Below are 9,129 nucleotides of genomic sequence, written 5' to 3' on the forward strand. Positions count from 1 at the left end.
TTTGGATGCCCTATACTTCTTTATTTTGCCTTATTGCTCTAGCTAGGACTTCCAGCACAATGTTAAATAGGAGTGGTAATAAAGGGCATCTTGTTCCTGTTCTCAAGGGGAATGTTTTCAGCCTCTCTCCATTGAGAATGATGTTGGCTATTGGTTATGTATAGAAGCCCTTTATCATGTTGAGGAATTTCCCTTCTATACCTATTTTATTGAGAGTTTTTACCAGAAATGGGTGTTGGACTTTGTCAAATGTGAGGCTTGAAATTTTTCTTCATTTCTTTCAACTTGAGAAATGCTGAGTGTGTTCTTCCCTCCAGGTCTTTGTGCATTTCATTATAAGACTTTACTTTATCTTCTTGAACTGCCCTTTGAAATCTGTTCAACTCTTTTACTTCATCATTTCTTCTATTGGCTTTATCTACTCTACGTTCAAGAGTAAGTTTCAGAGTTTCTTCTGACATCCATTTTGGTCTTTTCTTTTTTTCCTGTCTTTTTAATGACCTTTTGCCTTCTTCATATATGATGTCCTTGATGTCATCCAACAACTTGTCTGGTTTTTGGTCATTAGCATTCAGTGCATCAAATCTGTTCTTGAGATGGTCTCTAAACTCAGGTGGGATATACTCAAGGTTGTATTTTGCCTGTCATGGATTTGTTTTAATTTTCTTCAGCCTCAACTTGAACTTACATGCGAGCAATTATTGGTCTGTTCCGCAGTGGCTCCTGGCCTTGTTCTGACTGCTGACATTGAGGTTCTCCATCATCTCTTTCCACAGATGTAGTTGAAGCTATAAGCAGGACTATTTCACAAATGCAAGTAATCAAAGGTTGGTTTTGGTTATTAAGATACCTACTATTGTCTTAATAAAAATGAATGTCAAAAGAATCTAAATTCATCTAACTGAAGCAATGATCTATCTAAGCTATAGCATAGGGTGCCTGGTCTGCAGCCAGTCCAGTTACTCCCCAACTATTTCTGAGTATTCTTCGTGTTGGGTGAGGGTGGCTTACCCTTTCCATGCGTTCATCCTGGTTGTATATCTCATCTCTCAGTCTCACTACACCTCTGAGCTTGTCTGTGGTCCACCTCAGGCTGCTTCACAGCCATTTCTTCTCTCAACTATACTTCTCTCTAATCTCTTCTACTCCAATACCACGCACAGGGCCCTTTCTCTTGTTTCCCAAAGGACGTCATAAGACAGGGCTACATGTTTAGCAGTCTTTAGCAAGGTTTGAAGCTGATACAAGGGAACTATTCTGTAGAAAGGGAAAAGTCAAGGTCAAATTTTATCCCCGCTGGTACCATCCACTAGCCACACCCCTTCCATCGAGGCCATCTGTTCTCTAATCTCAGCTACCACCATATTGTTGGGGGCCAGTCCCTCCTCTTCAACTGCCTCAGCCCCACCACCTTTAGGCACAGGAAGCAGAAATCCCATAATAATAATAATAAAATATCTGCTCAAAATGAAGACATTAAAAGGCACATTAATAACAGCATTGCATTGTTAAACAGCACCTATCATCAGTCTGAAACACATGCATTCAGATTACTCCACTGCTACCAGTTGCTGGCAAATCGATTTTGACTCATGGCAACCTCATGTGTGTCAGAATAGAATTGTGCTCCATAGGGTTCTCAATTGCTGATTTTTCAGAAGTAGATTACCAGGCCTTTCAAGATGCCTCTGGGTGGACTAGAACCTCTAACCAGCTTTCCTAAAACAATAGACTGAAAGGGCTTGGGAAAGTTCTCTCCTACAACAAAATAAAGGTCTCTTCCAAGCTTCTGCCTCAGAAGGCACTGCTCCAATTTTATATCAGCACTTTAAAATTCTTCCTGCTATCACAATCGTTCACCAGTATTTACTGAGGAGCTATTATGGATTATGTATTCCCATATTAGTGATGTGAGAAATTCCAAAGGATAAGATCTGTCCCTGGCATCCAGAGGAGACCATTACTTGGGGAACCACTCAGTGACTATAGATTCTCTTCCTGGTTCTGTCATGTGTTAGCTATGTGGCCTTGGGCAAGTCACCTAAACACTCAGAACTTTAGTTATCTCACCTACAGAATGGAGATAATAATGTCAACCTTGATATGTTTTCAGGATTTTATAAGTGAGAATATTTGTAAGAAAATGATTACTTTTAAACTCTTCCAGCCTCAACCCATTACCCAATTCCAAAACCGCTTCCACATTTTAGGTATTTGTTAGAGTAAGCACCCACTCTTCCAGTACCAAATTCTGTCTTAGTTGTCTAGTGCTGCTATAATAGAAATAAATAAAGTGGGTGGCTTTAACAAACAGAAATTTATTTTCTCACAGTTTAGGAGGCTAGAAGTTTGAATTTAGAGTGCCAGCTTTACAGGGAGGCTTTCTCTCTTTGTGGCTCTGGAGGAAGGTCCTTGTCTCTTCAACTTCTACTTTCTGGTTCTTTGGAGATCTCCATGTATCTTGACATCTATCTTACCTCTGCTTGCTAGCTTGCATTTAATCTCTTTTTTTATCTCAAAAAAGATTGACTCAAGACACATCCTGCACTTATCCTGCGCCATTAACATAAATGACAACTCATTCCCAAATGGGATTATAACCACAGGCATAAAAACCCAAAAACCAAACCCATTGCCCTTCAGTCAGTTCCAATTCATAGCGACCCTACAGGACAGAATAGAACTGCCCCATACAGTTTCTGAGGCTGTAATCTTTACAGTAGCAGACTGACACATCTTTCTCCTGTGGAGCAGCTGGTGGGTTCAAACCATAGGGCTTTCGGTTTGCAGCCAAGTGCTTAAACACTGTGCCACCAAGGCTCCTTACCACAGGCATAGAAGATAGGATTTACAACACACACTTTGGGGGTGGACATAATTCAACCATAAAAGTTTATATAGTTTCTTTGAGGAGTAAATGAGCTAATTTATACAGAGCCATTAGAATGGTGCATGGCAAATGGCATAACTCAATAAATATTAACCACTATGATAGTTGGATAGCCTGATAATAGACTTTATCCAGATTGGGGAAGACTTTTCTACTTAAACTCAGGATTGTTAACTTATACCTTTGAGTCTGATGATTGTACCTTATGCTTCTCTAGCAAATGGTGTGAACTAACCCCCTTAATCTCTCCTTTCTTACTCTACCTTGCTATTTCTTTAAATGTAAGCATTTATATATTTATTGATTACTATTGCACTTCTATGAAACATCTCAGTTTTTATTCACTCTCTCTTCCTCATATTTGTTTTCCAGAGTTAATGCCATTATTGAGGTGCTCTCTGCCACAGTGCTCTATTTGTGTCTTCACTAGAGAGGGACAGAGAAAGGGTAGAATTGTCTTACAAACAAAGCTCTCATTGAACATTTTCAAATGCTGTGGGGGGTGTGTGTGTGCGCTTGTTTTCTGTTGTTTTGTTGACTCATATCCAGCTTGTGGTCTGCTTTCATTCCTAGATTTTCTTCCTTGGTTCCATCTAACCAATGGTTTCCCTAGTTTTTAGTTATGGAATTTTTTCCTTCCTTATCCACAAAAATCTACCTCCATAATCTTAAAAATGTATGTGAGTATGACTGTCCAGGGACAGACAGTAGAGGCATTGTGTCTTGGATCCAACCTATAAGCTATACAAGATCTCAGGCTGTGAGCATTTCATTTAGGTAAGATGTCAGTTACAAATATAAAAAGCTGGTCCCTTTGTTGAATGATCTCAAAACCGTCTGGGGTGAGGAAATGGGAAAGGTTAGTAGGCAGTTTCAGGTTGAACCTGTTTGGTTTCTTTTTGCTGTGGTGAGGTGACCACAGGCTAGGGTTTGCTTTCTCTGCTCTGAAGTTTCAGAACTCCTTTGGTGAACCTCAAGATGAATGAGGTAATTGAGGTAACTGTCTCACTTTATCTAAACAGGGGACTGCTTTGTAAACCAGACAGCCAGTCTAGTATTCTAGCAGAGAAAAGTATGTTCTCAAAAAGACAGAAGTACTCACTAGACCTTAAGAATCATAAGTTGGCTGTATAGAGTCTCGGCCAAGTGAGTTAACTGTGTTACCAAATATTTTTACCACAATATAAGAACCTATAAGGCATTCACCCACTCTGAGGTGTATCTGCAACATAGAGCCATGCTTCCTGGTCAGGAACCCTATTCCCTTGACAGTGATGACAAGCAGAAGGCTTTCTTGCCTTCTTTTCTTTTTTCTAGAACTCCTTTGATTGGCCCACCCCTCTTCTTTTCCTTCTTTTTTTGGTTTTAACTTAATATTTCCTTTTAATCTTTTAAAAAATGCATATTAATGTTCATTTAATATATGACATATTTAGAATTTTAATCCTAATTATTTTTTTCACTTAGCTTATTTTGGGCATTTTCCCAGGCCATTAAAATTCTTTGCAAATATAACTCTTGATGATTGTATAATAGTACAACTTATGTACTATGATTACTTGGAAACCTTGGTGGCATAGTGGTTAAACGCTACAATCACTATCCAAAAGGTTGCCAGTTCGAATCCATCAGGCGCTCCTTGGAAACTCTATGGGGCAGTTCTACCCTGTCCTATAGGGTCGCTATGAGTTAGAATCCACTGGACAGCAATGGGTTTTATTTTTTTTATTTTTGACACTTGGTTTGTCACTTTTCAATACTGCATCTAATTCAGATGTTGACTAGCCCCCTTATCTACATGAAATGACTCTGGACAGGTCCTCTGCCACTGTGACACAAAATTTAATAAAATCATGTTAATTAATAAATTAATAAAATCATGTCATTCCGTAATGTCTGCTTTTAAGGCCAATCGTCTTAGCTCATGCTCATATCCTCTTTAAGGGGAGTTCTGCCTCCGATGGCTGCTGCTGCAGAGGCGGATTTATGTGGCCATATTTGAACACAGGATCCCACTGCAGCAGTCACAGCTGACTGGATTGGGGTGGAAGGGCAGGTTAGAGACTATGGCATGGGCCAGGGAAACAAGATAAACTGGGTGAAACTAGGAAATTGAGAGAGAAGGAAGCAGTTACAAAAGGGAAGCCAGGATGACAAGATGCAGAGAGAGCAGCTTTGCGGCAGAAAACAGTTGGAGACAGAGGAACTTGAGATTTGAGTTCCAAGCCACATGACCTTGAGAATTATCTCCAATTTAACCTGTTTAAATCTCATTTTTCTTATCTGTATACTGGATATAATCACACTTACCTCATAGGGTTTCTGGGAGGATTAAAATCAAAACCAAATCCATTGCTGTCTAGTTGATTCCGACTCATAGTGACCCTATAGGACAGAGTAGAACGGCCCAATAGAGTTTCCAAGGAGCAGCTGGCGGATTTGAACTTCCAACCTGTTAGTTGGTAGACTGAGCTCTTAATCACTGCGCCACCAGGGCACTGTTGGAAGGATTAGAAATAGTATATATATAAAGTATACATAACATAATAGGAGCTCAACAAGTGGTGGCTATTATCACACAGGTAAGTATTTTTTAATACTTTTTAAGAAATACTTTTGTATACTTTTAAATACTTCGTAATAAATACAGTAAAATCTTCTAGAATCATCACTTATAATAAAGAATGGAGTATATAGAGGAAGTAAAGGATTTATACAACACAATAGCTAGATTTCAAGTTCTTAAGACATTGTCTGTTTTAATCACCGGTGTTCATACTCAGTACTTAGCACAGTGCCTGGCAAATCTCAAGTGCTCAATAAATGTGCATTGCTGTCAACGAATAGATTCAAAGCAAGATTTTTCTTTGACTCTAGGAACATCCACATACGTAGTCGACTGAGATTTTTTACTAATGGAATTGCCTGGTCATGACTTGCACAGTGTTGACAAACCACTGCAGCGACTATAATTCCCCTTTGAAAGATCAGGATTTATGAGGTCATTTTTTCTTCAGTCTTTTACCCTATTCTTACTTCTTCTCATTTACTTTTTGGTTACCACCATACTTCACATGCATGTAAAACAAAAACAAACAAAAGAACTTTTATAAAAGTAATGTCCCATTGTCTTAACTCCCCTTCCTGAAATCTACTAAGAAGACAAAGAAAAAGAATCACAAAAGAGGTGAAAACACAAGCGGAGGCTAGGTCCCCAAGTCTTTAACAGGATACAAATATTGATATCAAGTGAAAAGGCTCTGAAAGATCCTGCAAATAACCCTTAACTAGAGTCAGGATGAGCTTTGGGAGAGAAAGGGAATACAGCTACGGCACATTTCCATACCAAAGAGTGTGAGGTGTGGTAGACATCTGTTGCTTTTGTCTTCCTGACACAATACATCCTCTTCATACTGGGGAATTGTTCTCTACAGATCCTATAATTCCCATGGGCTATGGGGCTGGGTACATGGCCCACCCTGTCCAATCAAGAAACCCCAGCCATGTTTACACACAATGCAGTTAATTGGGCATTGGCCAAGCAAATCCAATCATATTTTTTTCCGAGAGATTTGATATATGAAATAGGGGGAAAGAGAGAAAGTCTCACTTTTGTACCATGAATTATAAAGTTATGAGACTGAGGCCACCAGTAGCGATCTTTTCTGCCACATATAATGAGCATATTTAGATCAAAAGAGAGTGAAGCCACATGCGAAAAGAAGCAGAGACAAACAGAACCTGAGATGAAAGGTGGGAAATATAATCTTGATGACATCATTTAAACACCTGAATACACCTGTGACTAAAGCTTTTGTTTGGCTGAGTAGATTGTAAGGGTAGAAAAAGAGTTCTAATATCCCTACCTCCTTCCCACTCCCAGCTCCAGGCTTGGTAAATTGTTCAGAAGATTTTAAAGAAAGAGCGAAGTTACTCGGTAAAAATACAGGAGAAAGAATTTGGAACTGGGGCAGCCATCCAGGATGGAGGAGATAAGGAGCAGAGGTGGGAGGACGGAGTAGAGAAATAGAATGAAGGAGATGATAGAAGTCCATGAACCCTGGGATATAACTCCTCATCATATCTTTTCCAATTCTGAGTAATTTCAACTAAAAACCATTAAATATTGATGTCAGTTGATTTCTTGGGAAAACCAACTTTTTAAAAAAATGTATGAGTTTTGTATCTGTGTGAGAGAGAAATAAAGACACAGAATTTAACTGAAATAGTGAGCTCTTTAGTCTTTTTATACATTCTGGAATTGGCTGGGTACTTAACCAGTTATCTAGATTGTCAAAGGGCCAAGGGGCCGTAGCTAATATTTGAGTAAGAGATGTGAAAAGAGGCAAGAAAGATTCAACACACACATAACTGGTGTTTCTAGAGAAGAGAACAAATGGAATAGAAAATTATTCAAATATTTAATAGAAAAATATTCTCATGAAAGAAAAGATCTGAATCTTCAGGTTAAAACAATGTATCAGGAAGAAAGCAATAAGAGTTCCACCAAGATCAAGATATATCCTAATGAAGTAACTGAATTTCAAGGATAAAAAAAAAAAAAATCTTACAAGAATTTAAGCAAAAGAAAGCTATCAGTTTTAAAGGAAAAAAAAAACACATACCAGGTAGGTCTTAAACTTCTAGCCACAGAAATACTAGAAGATAATGGAGCAGTCTTGAGAAAAAAGAATATGACAAAAGAATTCTTAACCTAGCCATGATATTTTTCATATGTAAAAGCATGGAAAATGCATTCTTAAATACGTAAGAACTTTGTAATTTTAGCATTAATAAAATCTTCCCGAAAAATCTGCTTGAAAGAACCCTGCCATGTAAAAGAAGAATCAAATTAAGAATTTACAAATGAAGAAGTTGTGATAGAGATAGATTGGTAGTACATATTGTATTCTGTTAAACATAGAAATAAATCATTACAACTGTAGTGCTTATTGGTTCTAAAAAATGTAATTATTATGACTTACAAAAGAAATGTATTATTATTATTTTACCCAATGGAAATTAGATAATAATTTGTCAAAAATAGACTGAGGTAAAAATTCCAGAACATGCCAACAAAGAGCAAAAGATATGGAGCTGGTTCATGATGGCAAACTAAACAGATATGTCTTGTTTCTCTCCAGGTTCCACTGAAATACTTTAAAAGAAGCCAAAAGACAATAAAACCGTAAGAGTGTAAGAAAACGAAGAAAGAAGACCACAAAGTTTGAAGTCATTACAGAAGACAGAAAAATAGAAGAGTTTTCAGGGACAAAAAAGGGGGGTTATACCACAGCCTCAAACATCAGAAGTAGGAGAGATTTTTCCCAGGAAGCCTCTAGAGAAGCTCCAAGCTCAGAGTCAACAAATCCAAAACGTGGAGAGGAAGTGACACCACAACAGTTAGGTCTATCCTTTGAGAGGACTGGCAGCTTCCTCTTCCTTCCTCTTGGAACTTTGAACTCCAGCTCCTTCTCAGAACCCAGCTGCCACACTGTGCGAAGTCCAAGCCACATGGAAAGGCCAAGTGAAGGAGCTATAGTCCAAGCCCCAGCTGAGCCCCCGCCACTATCAACGGCCAGCATCAACTTCTAGCCATTAGAGTGAGCCATCCTGAGTTATATAGATAGCCCAATTGAAAGCCCAGATGGATACAGCCCCAGCTGACATCACAGGGAGCAGAAAACCTGCCCAGTTGAGCCCAGTTAACCCATAGAATCATTAGAGATAATAAAATGGGTTTGAGAGTGTTACACAGTCATAAATAACCACATCAAGGTCTCTGGGGCAAGCATAAGGTAATTAAGGAATGTCATTGGAATCACTGGGCCAGTTGCACTCTTGCCTCGTCTTTTCTCCTCCCTTCTCTCTTTTTTTTTTTTCCTTTTCTCTTCCCTTCCATAGGAATTTTGAAGTTAGATTACTATTCCTAGCTATATTAGCAATGAAGTGAAAGAGGAGGGCAAAGGCTTTTTCTGACATGTAAAAACTCCAAAGATTATGCAACCTATAATTAAAACTTCTCTCAAGAATGTGTTCCAGTAAGAAGAAAAAGAAAATTAAAAAAAAAAAAACTAAGAACAACATAAAAACAACATAAAAACAACATAAAAACAAAACAAACAAAAAACAGTGGTAGATTTGAGTAGGTCCAGGAAAAAGCAAAGACAGGAGGCTTTATGAGACTTTGGTGCTTCAGATAATGTCCTTTGAGTAGTAGGCTTTGATGTTAGAGAATT

At 38.4% G+C, this 9,129-nt stretch overlaps 1 long non-coding RNA gene across 1 annotated transcript in view; it reads left to right on the forward strand.

Annotated features, from left to right (window-relative positions):
* The window catches only part of LOC111822873 (uncharacterized), a 79,007-nt gene extending 70,909 nt beyond the window's left edge, over nt 1-8,098 (forward strand). The window contains exon 3 of the long non-coding RNA XR_002825963.1: nt 8,035-8,098. This is a non-coding gene — a long non-coding RNA (uncharacterized LOC111822873). The remainder of the gene's footprint in view (nt 1-8,034) is intronic.
* The last annotated feature ends 1,031 nt before the right edge of the window (nt 8,099-9,129 follow it).

This window comes from Trichechus manatus, unplaced genomic scaffold (genome assembly GCF_000243295.1).
Source record: "Trichechus manatus latirostris isolate Lorelei unplaced genomic scaffold, TriManLat1.0 scaffold00222, whole genome shotgun sequence".
In the NCBI taxonomy this organism is placed as follows: Eukaryota; Metazoa; Chordata; class Mammalia; order Sirenia; family Trichechidae; genus Trichechus; species Trichechus manatus.